The following is a 20,861-nucleotide window of genomic DNA, read 5'->3' as shown; positions in this document are numbered from 1 at the left end:
TGTATTATGATGCTTGTATGACTTATTTATGTTTTAGAGTTGTGTTGTGATATCTTCCCGTGAGTCCCTGATCTTGATCGTACACATTTGCGTGCATGATTAGTGTATGATTGAATCGGGGGCGTCACATGGAGTTAGGGTTGTCGAAGGTCCAGGGGGTCCACAAGCCTGCAGGGCGCGCCCTGGGGGCGGCGCCCCCTGAGCTTGTGGCTCCTGGGTGGCCCCCTCTTGTATATTTTTCCGTCAGTATTTTTAAATATTCCACAAAAATTCTCCATAAATTCTAAGGTCAATTGGAGAACTTTGATTTTTGCACAAAAACAACACCATGGCAATTCTAGTGAAAACAACGTCAGTCCGGGTTAGTTTCATTCAAATCATGCAAATTAGAGTCCAAAACAATAGCACAAGTGTTTGGGAAAGTAGATAGGATGGAGACGTATCAACCGCGGATGCAGCAGAGATGTCTGATACGTCTCCAACGTATCTATAATTTTTGATTGTTCCATGTTGTTATATTATCAATCTTGGATGTTTTATAATCATTTTATATCATTTTTTGGTACTAACCTATTGACATAGTGCCAAGTGCCAATTACTGTTTTTTGCATGCTTTTTACACCGCAGATAGTCAATACCAAACGGAGTCCAAACGCAGCGAATTTTTTTTGGATTCTTTTTGGACGAGAAGACACCCAATGGGCCGGAGAAGCGCCTGGGGATGCTCCACGGGGAGCACAACTCACCAGGTCTCGCCTGGGGGCCCAGGTGCGCCCTGGTGGATTGTGCCCACCTAAGGTGCCCACCGGACCGCCTCTTTGCTCTATAAATACCCCAATATTCCAGAAACCCTAGGGGAGTCGACGAAAATCAATTCCAGCCATCGTAGAGTCTAGAACCACTAGATCCAATCTAGACGCCATCACAGAGGGGTTCACCACTTCCATTGGTGCCTCTCCGATGATGCGTGGGTACTTCTTTGTAGATCTTATGGTCCGTAGTTAGTAGCTAGATGGCTTCCTCTCTCTCGTTTGATTCTCAATACAATGGTCTCTTGGAGATCCATATGATGTAATTCTTTTGCGATGTGTTTGTTGGGATCCGATGAACTTTGAGTTTATGATCAAATCTATCTTTTTATATCCATGAAAGTTATTTGAGTTTCTTTGATCTCTTATATGCATGATTGCTTATAGCCTCGTATTTCTTCTCAGATATTTGGGTTTTGTTTGGCTAACTTGATCTATTTATCTTGCAATGGGAGGAGGTGCTTTGTAGTGGGTTCGATCTTACGGTGCTTGATCCCAGTGACAGAAGGGGAACCGACACGTATGTATCGTTGCTACTAAGGATAAAACGATGGGGTCTATTTCTACATAAATAGATCTTGTCTACATCATGTCATCGTTCTTATTGCATTACTCTGTTTCTCCATGAACTTAATACACTAGACGCATGCTGGATAGCGGTCAATGTGTGGAGTAATAGTAGTAGATGCACGTAGGACTCGGTCTACTAATCTTGGACGTGATGCCCATGTAATGATCATTGCCTGGATATCGTCATGATTATTTGAAGTTCTATCAATTGCCCAACAATAATTCGTTTACCCACCATTTGCTATTTTTCTCGAGAGAAGCCACTAGTGAAACCTACGGCCCCCGGGTCTCTTTCTCATATTATATGCCTTTGCCATCTATTTTATTTGGCTTTTATTTTCAGATCTATTAAACCCAAAAATACAAAAATACCTTGCCAATTTGGCGTTCGATCTATCAATATTTACAACTCGCTCTCACGTCTATTTGCCAATTTGTGGTGTCGTTACCCAAAAGGGATTGAGAACCCCTTTAATACGTCGGGTTGCGAGTATTTGTTATTTGTGTGTAGGTGCCATTTACGTGTTGTTGCTTGGTTCTCCTACTGGTTCGATAACCTTGGCTTCGTATATGAGGAAATACCTACCGCCGCTGTGCTGCATCATCCCCTCCTCTTTGGGAAAATACCGATGTAGCTTTAAGCCGCCATCAAAAGGAATTTCTGGCGCCGTTGCTGGGGAGGATCTTCAACATATACCAGGTTCCTAATCACAAATCTCATCTCCTTGCAATTTACATTATTTGTCATTTGCCTCTCGTTTTCCTATCCGCCACTTCACAAAAATTTGCCGTTTTATTCGCCCTCTTTTTCATTCGCCATTTTCTTTCCGGATCTGTTTTGAGTGCAATCTTGTTGTGTAGTCATCATGGCTCAAGAGAACACCAAGTTGTGTGATTTCTCAAATACCAACAACAATGATTTTATTGGCAGTCCGCTTGCTCGTCCCGCCACTAGTGCGGAGTCCTGTGATATTAATATTACTTTGCTGGATCTTGTTATGAAAGATCAATTTTCCAGTACTCCTAATGAGGATGTCGTGTCCCATCTTAATGCTTTCGTGGAATTATGCGATATGCAAAAGAGAAAATGTGTGGACAATGATATTGTGAAGATGAAATTATTTCCATTTTCTTTGTGTGATGCTGCAAAAAATTGGTTTTCTTCTTTGCCTCGCAATAGTATCAATTCTTGGAATAAGTTCAAAGATGCTTTTATCACTAAGTATTTTCCGCCCGCAAAATTATTTCCCTTAGAACCCGGATCATGAATTTCAAGCAACTTGAACATGAGCATCTTGCACAATCTTGGGAAAGGATGAAAATGATGCTAAGGAATTGCCCAACTCATGGGTTAAATAATTGGATGGTCATGCAATTTTTTATGCGGGGTTGAATATTGTTTCTCGTAATCTTTTAGATTCCACCGCGGGTGGTACTTTTATGGAAATTACTTTGGGTTAAACCACCAAATTGCTTGATAATATTATGGAAAATTATTCACAATGGCATACCTAAAGAGCTCCTACTAGTAAAAAAAGTTAGTTCGGTTGAAGAAATTTCTTCTTTGAGTGAAAAAGTTGATGCTCTTACAAAATTGGTTGCTAGTAAAAGTGCTCCTATTGATTTTAATAATATGCCTTTGTCTACTTCGATTGAGCAAAATAGTGATGCCATTGATGTGAATTTTATCTCTCGAAACAATTTCAATAACAATGCTTATAGAGGTAATTTTAATCCTAGGCCTTTTCCTAGTAATTCCTCTAATAATTATGGTAATTCCTGCGGAAATCCTTCTTATAATAATAATAATAATAATAATAGGAACATCTCTGATCTTGAGAACAATATTAAAGAATTTATCAACACGCAAAAAGTTTTCAACACTACCATAGAAGAAAAGTTGAATAAGATTGATGATTTGTCTAGAACTGTTGATAGAATTTATCATGATGTGGAAAATCTCAAGATGAAAATTTTTGTGCCTAAAGTTGAGGAATCAATTAAATCTCGTTATGTTTCTATGGATGAAAGTAAGAAAAGAACCGCTATGCTTAGAGCTAAAAGAGAATTTTTGGAAAAAGCGTTACCGAGTGATTATTTTCGTAAAAGTGATGAAGATCTTAAAATGATTGGTGTTTCTTCTGTTTATTCCTTCTTAAGTAAAGTTAAGATTGATAAAAAAGGGATTGGAGAAGAGTCAACTTTAGTTAGAAGGCGTCCTGATATTTTGGAGGGTGAAAATCTTGTTGAGAAAATTGATAAAAGTGGGTTTGAAGAGGTCAGAACTTTAACTAGTGATGTGCCCGCTCTTTTGGATTACAAAGACTTTAATTATGATAGTTGCTCTTTGATTGATTGTATTTCTTTTGTTGCAATCCATGATAAATTCACCCCATGCTTATGAAAAAAATAAAGCTTTTACTAAACATATTGTTGATGCTATGATGAAAGCTTTAGAAAAAAGTTGGAATTAGAAGTTTCAATTCCTAGAAAATTGCATGATGAATGGGAACCTACTATCAAAGTCAAGATTAAAAATTATGAGTGTTTTGCTTTGTGTGACTTGGGTGCTAGTGTTTCTACAATTCCGAAATCTCTATGTGATGTGCTTGGTCTTACCGATATTGAAGAGTGTTCTTTAAATTTTCACTTGGCGGATTCTAATATTAAAAAGCCTATGAGAAGAATTAATGATGTTATTATTCTTGCAAATAGGAATTATGTTCCCATAGATTTTATTATTCTTGATATTGATTGCAATCCATCTTGTCCAATAATTCTTGGTAGACCATTTTTACGCACTATTGGTGACATGATTGATATGAAAGAGGGCAATATTAAGTTCCAATTTCCTTTGAGGAAGGATATGGAACACTTTCCTAGAACAAGAATTAGGAAGCCATATGAATCAATCATGAGGGCATCTTATGGATCTCAAAACAAAGATGACAAAACTTAGATCCTTGCTTTATGCCTAGCTAAGGTCGTCAAACGATAGCACTTGTTGAGAGGCAACCCAATGAATAAAATTTATTTTTTCTTTTTGCATTCTGTTCTTGAGTGTTAGCATAATTATGCTACTTTTATGATTGTGTTTTTTGTGTCTTAATTTGTGTTTGTGCCAAGTAAAGCCTTTAGGATCTTCTTGGGTGATAGTTGTTTGATCTTGCTGCAAAAAACAGAAACTTTTGCGCTCGCAAAAATAATTTTTATTTTTAACCAGAGAGCGATAAAATACCAATTCCTTTTGCAGTAGATTAATATACAAATTTCCAAGGTCTTCCTAAGATTTCAGAGTTTTTCGAGTTACAAAAGTATTCGAAATATCCAGATTTCTACAGACTGTTCTGCTTTTGACAGATTCTGTTTTGTTTGTGTTGTGTGCTTGTTTTGATGATTCTATGGTTTTCTTTGATGAGATTTTGCCATAGAAAGGTTGGAATATAGTAGATATAATTCAGTAACAAAATATGAATTAGTTTACTACAGCACTTATAGTAGTTATTTGTTTTCTGATAGTAACGGATCTCACGAAGGTTTTTGCTGAGTTTTGTGTGATTGAAGTTTTCAAGTTTTGGGTTATCTTGCGATGGATGAAGGAATAAGGAGTAAGAAGAGCCTAATCTTGGGGCTGCCCCGGCATCCCAAGCTATTATCCAAAAGGGAGCAAGCAACTAAGCTTGGGGATTCCCCCGAGTGGCATCCCCTCTTTTGTTCTAACGACCATCGGTATTTTACTCGAAGCTATATTTTTATTCGTCACATACTATATGTTTTGCTTGGAGCGTCTCGTATGATATGAGTCTTTGATTCTTTTATTTTGTGTTTTTAGTCTTGATCCCTTTCTGGACATACTTATTTGAGAGAGCCAAAATTATTCCATGACTTGTTAGAATTGCTCCCTATGCTTCACTTAAATTTTTATGAGCTATGGATTTGGTCTAGTGCTTCACTTATATCTTTTTGAGCATGGTGTGCTTTAGTATTTTTGAAGAAATGCTCTCTTGCTTCACTTAGATTTATTTGAGATTTAGTAAAATTTTCAAGAAATTCTATCTTGCTTCGCTTAAATTAATTTGAGAGAAAGAAATATTATGCTCATGATCTTCACTTATATTTGTTTGAGCTTGTCAAAAGCAACACTTGAAAATTAGTGCAGAAGTGATAGATATCCAAGAAGGATATAATAAAAACTTTCGTGAAGATCATTGGACAAAATAAACTTGATTCTTAGTAATAGTTTTGAGATATGATGATGTGATATGTGAGTCATGTTGATGAGTAATTATGCTTTAGTAAGAATATTGGTGTTAAGGTTTGTGATTCCCTATGCAAGCACGAAAGTGAATAGTTATGCAATGAAATTATCTCCTACTTGTGGGGCATTATTCAGTGTTAACTATGCTTAATGCTCGCTTATGAGATTATTCGGTTTTTGGTTGGTCGCTTCCCAATGTTTTGCTAGCCTTCATTTTGCACTAAGTATGATCACTATTTGTTCATCCAAAACCCTTTAAACCAGTTTTGCCACATGAGTCCACTATATCTACCTATATGCGGTATTCTTTTGCCGTTCTAAGCAAATTTGTATGTGCCATCTCTAATATTCAAAATAAATTTCTCTTTTGTGTGCTCGTACCGCTGGCGAGGCGGTGAGGGTGGCTAATATTTTCCATGCTAGATGTGTTATTCTCACGATGAGTGTTTATTCACTTGTCATTGCACGAGAGTAAGGCAAAGTCATTAGGGATGCCCAGTCCCAAAATGAAGAATGAATTTACTTTATGTTGTCAAATAATAAATTCCTTGGAAAGTGTTGGTATGGAAGGCACCCGTGGATACGGTTAGCCATGGAAAGTGAAAGTATGGTGGAAAAAGGAATAAACTTCAATTTCTGTTTGGGAATCGCCTATGATATATCTAGCATGGAAAGTGTTGGGAACTCCAAGTCATTTTCGTTGGTGGGAAAAGTATGCCTCCCAAAATGTTTTTATCTCTCAATTTTTGCTTTGAGCTCTTGCACCTCTACAAATCCCTACTTCCCTCTGCGAAGGGCCTTTCTTTTAACTTATGCAATTTTTATTTTTGAATTTGAGTCTCCATCTTCTCTTATAAAAGCACCAACTAGGAGGCACTATGATCGTACTTGAGCATTGGGTGTAGTTAATATGCGAGTGTGCTTCATGAATGGATCAATGATTGAGCATGATGGGCTAGGGATATCTTATTTTAGCATTGATATTTTGAAAGACATGGTTGCTTTTTGATATGATTGAGTATTTAAGTTACCATGTCGAAACTATACTATTGCTTCGAACAGTATAAAAGTCCATGCTATAAAGAAAATAATATGATATGACATGTTAGGCAGCATTCCACATCAAAAATTCTGTTTTTACCATTTACCTACTCGAGGACGAGCAGGAATTAAGCTTGGGGATGCTGATACGTCTCCAACGTATCTATAATTTTTGATTGTTCCATGATGTTATATTATCAATCTTGGATGTTTTATAATCATTTTATAGTCATTTTTATCATTTTTTGGTACTAACCTATTGACATAGTGCCAAGTGCCAGTTGTTGTTTTTTGCATGTTTTTTACATCGTAGATAATCAATACCAAATGGAGTCCAAAAGCAGCGAAACATTTTGTGGATTCTTTTTGGACCAGAAGACACCCAATGGGCCGGAGAAGTGCCTGGGGGTGCTCCGAGGGGAGCACAACCCACCAGGGCACGCCTGGGGGCCCAGACGCGCCCTGGTGGGTTGTGCCCACCTTAGGTGCCCCCCGGGCCACCTCTTTGCTCTATAAATACCCAAATATTCCAGAAACCCTATGGGAGTCGACAAAAATCAATTCTAGCCATCATAGAGTCCAGAACCACAAGATCCAATCTAGACACCATCACAGAGGGGTTCACCACTTCCATTGGTGCCTCTCTGATGATGCGTGAGTACTTCTTTGTAGACCTTCGGGTCCGTAGTTAGTAGCTAGATGGCTTCCTCTCTCTTGTTTGATTCTCAATACAATGGTCTCTTGGAGATCCATATGATGTAATTCTTTTGCGGTGTGTTTGTTGGGATCCGATGAACTTTGAGTTTATGATCAAATCTATCTTTTTATATCCATGAAAGTTATTTGAGTTTCTTTGATCTCTTATATGCATGATTTCATATAGCCTCGTATTTCTTCTCCGATATTTTGGTTTTGTTTGGCCAACTTGATCTATTTATCTTGTAATGGGAAGACGTGCTTGTCGGTTCTATATTCAGCATATCTCATAGTAGGGGTCCTAAGCTAGGTGTCTTGGAGCGATGGTAACATGGACACGGGATTTTACCTCGGTTTGGGCCCTCCTGATGGAGGTAAAACCCTACGTCCTGCTTTTGATTGTATTCATATGGGGTGTAGTATAGAGTACATGTATCTACCACGAGATTGTTCTAATGAATATTAGATGTTGTATTATCTAGCCTGGCCTCGGTTTATATAGCACACCAGAGGCCAGGAGAGTCCTCGGCTTGTGCGCCAAGTCTTGTAGAAACCTCCTTGTATGCGGCATGGGCTGCCCGAAGTGGCCCGTGAGTGAACCGCCATGAGGGTCCTCGGCCCGATCAACCTAACCGGGGGACGACGTGGTGAGTACCCCCTAGTCCAGGACAATGTCAACAGCCCCCTGAACCAGCCTTCAAGTTGGGGACGCTCCTCGATTCTTCCGAATTGTTCTTCATCTTCGGTCGTCGGTCTTCAAAACTGGTTCAACAAATCTTCTCATCTTCGATCTTGAGGATCGCCGAAGTGAATCCGAAGAGTCTACACATCAGGTATCCGAGGAGCCCCTTTAAGTTTTCGACCTTTAGCAATGCCTTATTATTTTTTTACGCCACACCTCGGGTTTGAAGTTGTTCCTGTGCGGCGGTGTCCTCTTGCATCCGAGCTCCAACGCCAGACTGCATCCGAGATATCTTTTGCAGCCGAGCACCAACGCTGGACCGCTTCCGAGCTCCAATGCCGGAATGTATCTGAGCTCCAATGCCGGACTGTATCTGAAGTGTCATAGATTACCTCGGCCTTGAAAAAGTTAAAAGGGTAGAACCGAGCTTAATGTCGGAGATGCCCTCTATGGAGCCAGCCACTTGCAACCAAGATTTATGCCAGACTGCTTCCGAGGTATCTTTTGCACTCGAGCACCAACGTCGGACTGTATCCGGGCTCCAACGCCGGATTGTATCCGAGGTGGTGCACCACCTCGGTCATGGGCTGATTTATATGAATTTAATTCTGATTTGTGCAATGCATTCTCTGCCGAGATGTATAGCCAGTAGTCCCCAAGGTGTGTGTTGGCCTAATATTCGGGATGCACCTGAAGGATAAAATCAAACCGCTGACCCTAGTAGCTCCTGAGACTTAGGTCGATTCGTAAAATCGGCCTAAGGATCAATTCCCAGCTCGGTAGCATACTTAGGAATAGAAATGTGGTGTAATATATTAGAGGAAATAGTGATCGGCGAACGGGCCCTTGAGAGAGGGTTTTGAGAAGTCGCTGTAATATATTAGCTTGATGCCGGATAAGTCCCAGATGGTACCTATTGTTGTCCGAAGACGCGTTTGCCCATAGTTCGGTCAAGCCGAACACTGAGCACTTTGAATTTTCTGCATTGAATAGGCAACGCAGTAGCCCCCGAGACACAGGTTGGGTGGAAACACCAGATCAAGTGATCAATGTGCCCCTTAATATTAGAAAATGATAAGCCCGAAGCCCAGTAGCCCCCAAGCCTTAGTGTGGGCACGAGTGGCCGAATTAAGGATCGATATCTGAAGTAAAATCACAAATTATGTGTAATGATTCTACGTATCCACGTATTCTGCATCATTAATGCTCGGATCCGCACTGTACAAAACTTTGTTAACCGACCATCGGCTTCAACCTCCTCGTCTAGTAGCCGGGGAGTGTTTGTCCTACTTCATAAAGCCTTTATGAGGGCAAAGATTTACGACAAACAAGGCAATCCGGCCATACGGTTTTATAAACAAAGGTATGCAGAGAGAATGTTATATTACTATGTAATGTAAAAAACATCTTCCAAAGAAAATAGTCCCGCTATCGGTTCCTTTCTTTGGGTTGTCATGCCGACCATGATCATGAAACCTCACCTCTGATCAATTTGGGAGAAAAATATTGAGGATTTAGTTTGGGGAAAGTTCCCGAACTGTGTGTTCTTTAGTGAACCTACATTTTCACTTCCGTCGTTGCCGACCAATTATATCCTTTAAGATCACTATCTTTCGGCTTCACCCAGTCTGAGGTACTAACTCGGATGACCTGATAGTAACAACCACAGAGGTGCTCCCTTTACCGCCTAGCCGAACAATCGGGAACGTAGGGGTAAGCATAGGAGCTAGGCAACCCAGCGTGGCCAAAATCTTAAGTCACATTGATGCATATTTATGGCTTTATAACGATAATTACAGAAGGCAGCGCTTGTATGCTGAATACAAACACTGATGATATATGTTTATTTGACTCCGGTGCGACTGTTGATCGGTTGAAAGTGGCCCATCGTCGGCTTCTACCCCTTTGTAGATACTACGCAAGGTGTTTCCGCAGTAACAAGACAACCCTTAGCCGACGCCTTGGTGCCCGGAGGCGGTTGTGTTAGCGGAAACAATGCAATCAGATATGCGGGCTTTATAACTTTCACTTAGTCATGGGAGCTTTAACCTGGGGAAGCTAGCTACAAGCCCCCGGTTAGTGTTCGGCACCGACCGAAGTCTAGCCATTAACACTTCGGCCAATGTTATGAAAGGCCCATCGTTTATCACAGGGTAATCAGTATCGATCTATAGTTTGACACCGTCATCGGATCGCTGATCAGTTTACGCCCATTGTGACAGTCAGTTTTCGGCCTTCTCCACTGAGGTGCTTAACCATTCGAGCTGGAAGTACAATCGCAGTGGTTCTCCCTTTGCACACCTAGCCGAACAAAGCGGAACATAGGAGGCAAGCATAGGAGCCGGGCAACCCAACTATTGACCGAAGACACAATTCGGAATTGATGCATATATAGCAATATTCGAGAATGTTTTTTTGCCGAATCTCTAAAGGTGTCCGGCGTTGCACTGCGAGACTTATGCTGGAAACACAGAAATAGTTTAGAAGTGCCATAGGCTTGGAAAACCAAAAAACTTCAGTAAAAACTTTACGCCCTAACTAAATCAAGTCATTTGGTGCCAATCCGAAAATTGGTCTTACTTTTGTGCTTCTGTCATGCATTAATATGACACATCCGATCTCATGACTTCAAACGGGTCAGCCTATGGCTGCAACCTCCTATCCCGAAGGCGGACTACTGCTCGTTAAGCCAGTTTAGCGAACTAAACTCGAGTGGCATTAGAGAGAAAGCAGGCTATCCGGCTATTGACCACACACTCGAGTCAAAAAAGGAGTGGTAGAAAAAGACTTTGCAACGACTTAGAAGAAGAACACTTATTATAAAATGGCTCATATAAATTAAAGAGCCCTAGTTAACACGGGCAATGAAAAGTGGTTTTTAACAAACCTCGTTTTTGACAAACATATTTTAGCATAAATATAATGTTTGGTCGAACCGAACAAGAAAAACAAACTGAGCATGGAAGCAACTTAGCTGGTTAATGTGCTCGGTGTTGATGCATGGTCTGAGCTTACAGCTGGACGAGGTCCCTGCCCCCAAGCTGGTCCCGAGGTGGCAGAGCAAAGAGCTCGGCACTCTGAAGTGGCGACATAGCACAGCCGATGTGGCGAGGTAGAACCCCCAGTCCGTATGAGGTGATGGAGCAAGCCGACAATATGACGTCGAAGTTCCCAGCTTGGGTTAATGAAGTGATGAAGAAGCCCCCGGTCCAGCCGAGGTGACGTGGTATGTCGGTACGCCGAGGTGACAGCGCTGCCCAACCCGGATCATTTACCTGTGCACAGAAAATAGTGCAAGCCGGAGATAATAGTAATAATAATAAAATAAAATAAATTTGGAGCATAATTAATAATTTATGCAAAGTGAGTAATAAAAGAAATATGGCCTGTGTGCCGAACACTCGATGAGGTAGAGCTCTCTCAACGATGCCAAAGTCCCTAAGGCAACCGAACATGTTGGAATGGCAATTTGACCAACAAGGTGATCACGCAAGCCGATTTATGCCAATTGGGACGACGACGTCGGCTTGCCGAAGTGACCGCGTGACACAGTCGAAGTCGATTACCTACACATGTAAAATAGTGCAGTCTAAAAAATAATAATACAAATATTTAATAAATCCTCGCATAATTAATTAATGCAAAATATTTTTAAAGAGATGTGGCCTGGCGTCGAAGCCAATGTCGGTGCAGGGCGCTGGCGTGACAAAGCCTGTATTTACAGGGCGGTCCGTGTCCCCGATGAGGCGTTCACCGAACTGCGGACAGGAAACTGACCGGACCATCACACAACCATCGTTAATGTGGCCATCATTTGACAGACCTGTGTATAGATGATGGAACAAACCAGAGTAATAATTCCTCGGAAAAAGTAAACCTAAGCAAGAAAAATTACTAGGATTAATAACACCTAGTTTATCTGTTGTAGCAATCTGAAGAAAGGTTACTCCCAAAATAGGGACTCGGTCCGCACACCCATTGCCTGATGGGCGATGAAGTGATGACATGGCCATGCTCCCAAAGCTTGGCTTGCCGAGGCAAAGCCCCCGCTCCAGCTAACATGACAAAGCTGATCGCCTGGTGACGCCGTCTCCGGAGTAGGTTGATGAAGAGATGGCGAAGCCCCAGGTCTAGCCGAGGTGACAGAGCGGGTCGGTAAGCAGATGTTGCAGCTGCCATGTTAGCCGAGGTGTTGAAGCAATTCGGCGTGATGGACATCGGCTTGAAGAAACAACAGTGCGGCCATGCCAACGCACGTCGTGACTTGTGACGCGGTCAATGTCGGCTTGATGAAGTGACCGTGCGACGATGCCGGTGTGCCCGCTGATAACCCACAAGTACAGGGGATCAATTGTAGCCTCTTTCGATAAGTAAGAGTGTCAAACCCAACGAGGAGATAAAGGTAGAATAAATATTCCCTCAAGTTCTATCGACCACCGATACAACTCTACGCATGCTTAACGTTCGCTTTACCTAGAACAAGTATGAAACTAGAAGTACTTTGTAGGTGTAACGGGATAGGTTTGCAAGAATAAAAAGAGCACATAAATAAAAACTAGGGGCTGTTTTAGGTAAAGAAGCAATAAAGTTAGTATAGCGAGTGTGAAAATGTGGTGGTAGGAGTTGCGAAATTGTCCCTAAGCAATTGACTACGTTACTAGACCGATAGCAAGTTTTATGTGGGAGAGGCCACTGCTAGCATGTCATCCCTGACTTGGAATTCTATGCACTTATGATTGGAACTATTAGCAAGCATCCGCAACTACTAACGTTCATTAAGGTAAAACCCAACCATAACATTAAGATATATTGGCCCCCCTTCAATCCCGTATGCATCAATTTCAATGCTAGGTTGAAGCTTCTGTCACTCTTTCCCTCCAATACATAGTTCTATCAACATACAACTAACCCTATGGTGTGATCCACGCACGCGCTCATATGATGGGCACCAAAGGACAACAACATAACCACAAGCAAATTAAACCAATCATAGCAATTTACCAATTACCGATAGGACAACGAAAATCTACTCAGACATCATAGGATGGCAACACATCATTAGATAATAATATGAAGCATAAACCACCATGTTCAAGTAGAGGGTACATCGGGTTGCGGGAGAGTGGACCGCTGTAGATAGATGGGGGAAGGTGATGAAGATGTTGGTGAAGATGACGGAGGTGTTGGTGTAGATCGTTGTCGCGATGGAGAGGCGGAGATGTAGTTCCTCTCTCATAATAATTGCAAGTAGGAGCAGCAAGCACATGCATATTATATCTATCAAAATCATCATGTGGAGTAGTAAAACGCAACCCATCAATATAATCCTTAATAAGGGCAAACTTCTCCAATATAGTGTAGTAGGGAGAATTCAAAAAGATAATAGGACTATCATGTGTGGGTGCAATAGCAAGAATTTCATGTTTAATACAAGGAACTATAGCAAGTTCATCTCCATAAGCATAATTCATATTGGCATCTTGGCCACAAGCATAGCAAGCATCATCAAAAAGGGATATTTCAAAAGAATCAATGGGATCATAACAATCATCATAGCATTCATCCTTCGGTAAATTCGAAGGGAAATTAAAAAATGTATGGGATAAAGAGTTACTCTCATTAGATGGTGGGAACGGGTGATCAATCCGTTGTTCCTCCTTTTGTTCTTCGCTCTCCTCCTCAGCTTTTTCATCCAATGAGATCACAATGTCATTAATTTCTTCTTCCATAGACTCCTGCAAAATATTAGTCTCTTCTTGGACAGCGGAGGAGTCCTCAATATATGGTTTAATATAAGGATTAGAAGCATAATTATCATAGTAATATTTAAGTATGGCCAAATTTTCAGATTTGTAGAGAGTAGTATCACACTCTTCAATAAAAGAAGCAATTTCATAGGTACCCCTAAAAGCAACAAATTCTTCAATTTGTTGAACATCATAGTAATTATAAACACCCTTAGTATACTAAGATACGATTCCATTATCACTAAACTCACATTTGTAAGGAAGGTGTTTCTTAGGGTCTTTAGAACAACAAGTACAATCATATATTTCACATAAATTCCAAGCATAGCACTGCAAATGATGAATTTGATCCAGTAAAAGTCTCCCTTTTTCAGATATGCGGTGTCGCACATAACAAGCATGCTCATCTAAAGATTTGCCCTCAACTAAATTAGTTGGGGTTTCAGCCCAAGCACATAGGGATCGAAAATGATCCAAGTAAAAAGCTTCAGTAGTGTGATAGATTTTGAGTGGTTCTTCAACCATTCCTTCAGTAGGTACCACTAATTTTTTTGGTATTTTTTGTTTCCTACCCATAACTAAAGATATAAAAAAGATCACAAAATGAAAACTATTTGTGATAAAGAAAACAAGCACACACGAGAATATTCATCCCACGCTATAACTCCTCGGCAACGGCGCCAGAAAAAGGTCTTGATAACCCACAAGTATAGTGGATAAATTTTAGCCTCTTTCGATAAGTAAGAGTGTCGACCCAACGAGGAGATAAAGGTAGAACAAATATTCCCTCAAGTTCTATCGACCACCGATACAACTCTACGCACGCTTAATGTTCGCTTTACCTAGAACAAGTATGAAACTACAAGTACTTTGTAGGTGTAACGGGATGGGTTTGCCAGAATATAAAGAGCACGTAAATAAAAATTAGGGGCTTTTTAGGTAAAGAAGCAATAAATTTAGTATAGCGAGTGTGAAAATGTGGTGGTAGGAGTTGCGAAATTGTCCCTAAGCAATTGACTACGTTACTAGACCGATAGCAAGTTTTATGTGGGAGAGGCCACTGCTAGCATGTCATCCCTGACTTGGAATTCTATGCACTTATGATTGGAACTATTAGCAAGCATCCGCAACTACTAACGTTCATTAAGGTAAAACCCAACCATAGCATTAAGATATATTGGTCCCCCTTCAATCCCGTATGCATCAATTTCTATGCAAGGTTGAAGCTTCTGTCACTCTTGCCCTCCAATACATAGTCCTATCAACATACAACTAACCCTATGGTGTGATCCACGCGCGCGCTCATATGATGGGCACCAAAGGACAACAACATAACCACAAGCAAATTAAACCAATCATAGCAATTCACCAATTACCAATAGGACAACGAAAATCTACTCAGACATCATAGGATGGCAACACATCATTGGATAATAATATGAAGCATAAAGCACCATGTTCAAGTAGAGGGTGTCGGTGTCAGAACTGGCGGAGCTCGGGTAGGGAGTCCCGAACTGTGCGTCTAAGGTTGGTGGTAACAGGAGACAGGGGACACGATGTTTTACCCAGGTTTGGGCCCTCTTGATGGAGGTAATACCCTACGTCCTGGTTGATTGATATTGATAAATATGAGGGTTACAAGAGTTGATCTACCACAAGATCGTAATGGCTAAACCCTAGAAGTCTAGCCTGTCAGATTATGATTGCCTCTACGGACTAAACCCTCCGATTTATATAGACACCGGAGGGGCCTAGAGTTGTAAAAAGGAGGTTACATAGAAAAGAAATAATAGATCCGGCCGCCTAGCTTGCCTTCCACCCAAATGAGAGTCCCATCTGGACACGGGAGGAAGTCTTCTATCTTGTATCTTCATGGCCCAATAGTCTGGCCCACGTCACACAGGTCGGATACCCGAGGACCCCTTAATCCAGGACTCCCTCAGTAGCCCATGAACCATGCTTCAATGACGAGGTGTCTGGCATGCAGATTGTCTTCGGCATTGCAAGGCGGGTTGCTCCTCTGATTACTTCAAAGTACCTAACTTAAAAGCTGTATTTAGCCTTCCATTTAATGTCACACCCATCGGCTTTTGTGCCTCCACACCTTCTACTTCCATGTGTTGAGCGAATACGTGAGGTCGGGGTATTTTTTGCACATAACTCCCCTGTCCATGTAAGAAAGGCCTCTATTTAAAGGGATTGGATCTCAGATCCATTCCTCACCTAGCGAAAAAAAATCCTCAAAGCCTTGCCAGGGGAAACCATTCAACATGGCTAACGTCCCTAGTTCCTCATCCCTCCCTCACAGCTCCAAAAAAGGCGATTGTGAGAGATGCTCTGTATCCCATGAGCATTTGGTTAAGCTCCAAACACATGGATTCCTTCCCCCCATGGATCTGGTCCCTGTTCGAGCAGGATTGACCTCCTTCATAGGCGAAGTTCTGGTAGAAAATTTCCCCAATCCAACCAGGGGAACGGGTGTGCTTCATATCTTACTTGTTGAGAGGTGTTGGGTTTCCAGTCCACCCTTTCCTCTGTGGACTCTCGGAGTATTACGGCCTCCAACTGCACAAGCTCATGCCGGCCTCTATCCTGCACATCGCGGGTTTTGTTGCCCTGTGCGAGCTTTTCCTAGGCTGTGAAGCCCACTTTGATTTGTGGAGGAAGCTATTCTGCCTCGTCCCTCGCAACCGACAACGGTCGATATTCGAGGTGGGCGGCGCCGAAGTATGGCGCATAGTCGGGACCGGATACCTATTCGGCACGCCGAAGAAGGTGCCCGAAGAATGGCCCTCAAAATGGTTCTATATTGAGGATGTTGCTCTCCCCGACCCAGTTCGAATGGGTCTTCCCAAATTTTCAAGTGCTCCATTGAAAAAACGCCACAGCTGGCACCCCCGGAGCCTCGAGGAGGAATATAGCGCGGATGTCCGTCAATTGATGGGCAAGATAAGGACACTTGCCCAGTCTGGATTATCAATAATCAAGGTGATGGCGACTTCCATAGTGTGGGGGGTCTAGCCACTCCAATACAGAGGGCTTCCCATGTGGCAGTATAACGGGGAGGATGATGCCTCACGCTACGGTCGGAAGGGTCTAGACACCCCCGCCGCTTTGGTCAAAATATTGGCCGAACTGTACAAAGGGGAGGAAGAGGAGTTCACTCGTCTTAACCGTCGAGATGGATTTTCCATGTACAATCCTCCGAGCTGCGTGAGCTCTAATCCCACCGATTTACTCAATCCTCTCCCTGAATCGCTTTTAATGGACATTAACCCATCTATTTATAACAGGAATGACATAAGGTTACCGAGGGGATCCATAACCCCGCCCCACATCTAGAGGATCACAACCGGGACCTTGACCCCGGATTCGAAGAGGATCCAGACATATTTGGGAGCCCAAGAAGGGAGTATTCTACCAGGCGAGCTATGATGGCACAGTAGTGCCAATCGTGGCCAACTATCCCGGCCTCATTCCTGCCTCACATGTAAGTAATCAAGAGACACCTTCTTCGAAAGAGCTTCCTCATTATGCCTCACCCACCGCACTTTTTCATGCTCCAAAGGGGAGACGCTCGATGACGCAACATGCACCAGAGGCATCTCCTAGGAGAGCAGTGCCCGCGCCAAGCACATCTTCGAAGAGAAAGGTGAATGATAGTGCAGTAGAACCTTCATCAAAGAGGTATGGCTTTCTTTTTAAACATGCCTCCTGGTCTTCACATCAAACTATGACATTATCCGCTCCATTTTATCAGGAAAAGCATCTACCGGACTATGTCTGCGGATCCTACCGGTCGCGCCTCCACCAGTCAGATTCCAGATCCTGCCCTAAGGATAGGGGCTGGCACGGGAGTGGCGCCAGACTGTCCTTCCGCAGAGGATTCAGATGATATGTCTATCACAAACTCTAAAGTGGAGAGCACCATGAATCATCGGCGCCGGAGGGCCACTCTTTGCGTCCCCAGGTTTTCAAAAGAGGCATTCAATGCCTTCATCTCGGCCGATGCCTACATCCGAGCTGCTCGGGATTGACTTGCCATGGCCATGGACCAGCATTTAAAATATATGCGGGTAAGTGTAAATTTGATACTCATATACCAGTAGCCCCCGAAGCTTGAAGTAGTTGATACAATTGATTTAAGGATCATTGTATAATCAGGTACTCACGGAGAAGAATAGACTGCTGTCTCAAGAGCTGGAAAAGTGTCAGACCCAGCTAGCTGCGGCTACCGTCGAATTGGAGAAATCTAAGGGGGGACCACGTGGTAATGTTTCCCCTCATCAGAAAAAAGTATAATCATATACCACTAATATTAATACCGTTGTGTTTCCGCTGACAAGATCAGTAGATCAACTAAGGGAAAAACTGAAAATTGCCCAGGACGGTGAACAAGAGGCCAAATGGTAACATGCAGTAGGCGAACGTGTGCTGACACAGGTCAGGGAGGAAAAGAACAAGCTGCAGGATTCCAACACCCTGCTGGGCGAAGAACTAAAAGATGTGCAAGCCCAGCTAGCTGACGCTGTTAAGGAGAATAGGAGGCTACAAGGCGGCATATTCAATATGTTTTTCACCTCATCCTTATACATTTCAGCGAAGAAATTATCTGACAGGTTTATGTCTGCAGGTATGCTGACTGGCCGTTCCGGAGAGGAAATGTCCGGCTCTCAAGGCGACCTTCTGCAAGAGCTGCCTCAATTGCACGAGCGAACTAGCAAGCAATGTGGAGCATTTGCCAAAGCTTTGTGGCCGCCTGCCTCTCCTCCAGGAAGTATGGAGGAGCCAGTGAAGCTATTCTAGGGAGCTCGGCGGCACTTCCGATTATGGAAGATATCGGCTTGCCGAGAAGGTGCACGAGAGGCCTGGGCCATGGTAAAAACAAGGTACACCAAGCTCGATCCAAATCATATGGCCCGGGTCAGACCTAAGGGGTCAGATGGAAAAGAAATACCAGTTAGTTTGGTATATGACCAAGTTAAGGTAGCCGCCAAATATTCCCAACAGGATTGTAAGCTAGACAACCTGTTAGACGGCATAGAGGAAGAAGTTTTGGAGTCCAAATGACTATGTACTTCAATTGACAAATTTGTCCCTAGCCGGATTGTAAAACGATTGTCATGGCAGACCTTTTCGCTTCAACCTCTGGACCCGAAGGCTCGGAGTGTTTCCAAATACCCGCTCAGTAATATAAACCGGGGCATGCGTGGAAACCAGGCGTAGGGGTCATAGTTTCTTGAACAGAAAAGTTGTATCCAGCTAGCTATGTTATATTACATTTTGATTGTAAGAAACTCCTTCCAGGGAGAATAGTTTCGTTAAGGGTTCCTTTCCTTGGGCGGATATGCATTACTATGCATGTCCGAACTGTGATTGAAGAATCGCGGTATACGTAACATCTGGGTGTTCATGGTGTGATGAAGGTAAAATGTCTTTAGTTCACCGGCCGAATATTCCCTTAAGAATGCTAGCTTTCGGCTTCACCCAGTATGAGGTACACATCCGGATGACCCGGCAGTAACAATCGCAGAGGTGCTCCCTTTATGCTCTAGCCAAACAAATAGGAACATAGGGCATAAGCACAGGAGCCAGGCAACCCAGCTTGGCCAAAACTGAAGTCATAACGATGCATATAATGGCAAAGAAAAGGTACATATGCAGAAGAGGACACATATGTGTTGAGCTTGATGCTCGGAAAATAATAATAAGCTTCTGTAAAGGAAGCCCTCAGGTATTGTGAGTGTATACATTTAAGGATGTGTATATCATAGGTGTGCGGTTTGGCCGCACAAGAGCTAAAGAGCTAAAAGAAAATTTAAAGAGAGCAAAAGAAAACAATGGAAACAAAGGGAGAAGAAGACGAACAAAGAGTCTGGCTCTAGGCGTAGAATCTTTGGAGTCTGGCGGCATTCCACGGGTTCGGCTCCAAGCGGTTGTCCGATGCATCACGCAAGCGGTACGCTCCTCCAGTGAGAACTTCATCTATGATGAAGGGACCCTCCCACTTGGGCTTGAGTTTGTCCTTTTTCTTCTCTGGTAAGCATAGAACGAGTTTGCCGATGTTATAGCTCTTGTCCCGCACTTCTCTGCTTTGATATCTGCGAGCTTGCTATTGATAAAATGCGGAACGGGCTTTTGCAACGTCGCGCTCCTCCTTCAGGGCATCTAAGCCGTCCTTCCGATCAAGCTCAGCCTCTCTCTCTTCATACATGCGCACTAGAGGTGAGTCATGAATAATGTCGCAGGGCAGCACAGCCTCTATGTCGTACACCATGAAGAAGGGTGTATATCTGGTAGTGCGATTGGGCATGGTCCGCAGCCCCCAGAGTACGGAGTCGAGGTCCTCAACCCAATGCTTGTCTGATTCTTTCAAAGACTGCACTAGTCTAGGCTTAATGCCACTAATAATAAGACCATTGGCTCGTTCGACTTGACCGTTTGTTTGCGCATGATAGACCGAGGCGTAATCGAGTTTGATGCCCAATTTAGCACACCAGGATTTTACTTCATCGGCTGTGAAATTGGAGCCGTTATCGGTGATGATGCTGTGTGGGAAACCATAATGGTGCACGACACCTGATATAAAGTCTATCACTGGTCCAGCTTCGGCCGTTTTAACTGGTTTGGCCTCTATGCACTTGGTGAATTTATCTACCATGACTAGCAGATATTTTTTCTTATGGCTCCCTCCTTTAAGGGGTCCCACCATATCAAGCCCCCAGACCACAAAAGGCCAAGTAATGGGGATTGTTTGTAGTGCAATAGGCGGCATATGGCTTTGATTAGCGAAGAGCTGGCATCTGACACAACATTGGACCAAGTCCTGGGCGTCTGCTCGGGCCGTCGGCCAGAAGAATCCTATACGAAAGGCCTTACTTACAAGGGCCCGAGCAGCGGCGTGGTGACCGCCGAGGCCATCATGGATTTAAGCTAGGAGTTGTCGTCCTTCTTCTTCGGAGATACATCTTTGAAGGACTCCGGTAGCACTTTTCTTGTAGAGCTCTCCGTCATGGACCTTGTAGGCTTTCGAGCACCGAACAATGCAGCGAGCCTCA

Source organism: Triticum aestivum, chromosome 3A, assembly GCF_018294505.1.
Source record: "Triticum aestivum cultivar Chinese Spring chromosome 3A, IWGSC CS RefSeq v2.1, whole genome shotgun sequence".
NCBI classification, from domain to species: Eukaryota; Viridiplantae; Streptophyta; class Magnoliopsida; order Poales; family Poaceae; genus Triticum; species Triticum aestivum.
The sequence above is the reverse complement of the archived record's forward strand: the minus strand, read 5'-3'. Positions refer to the sequence as shown.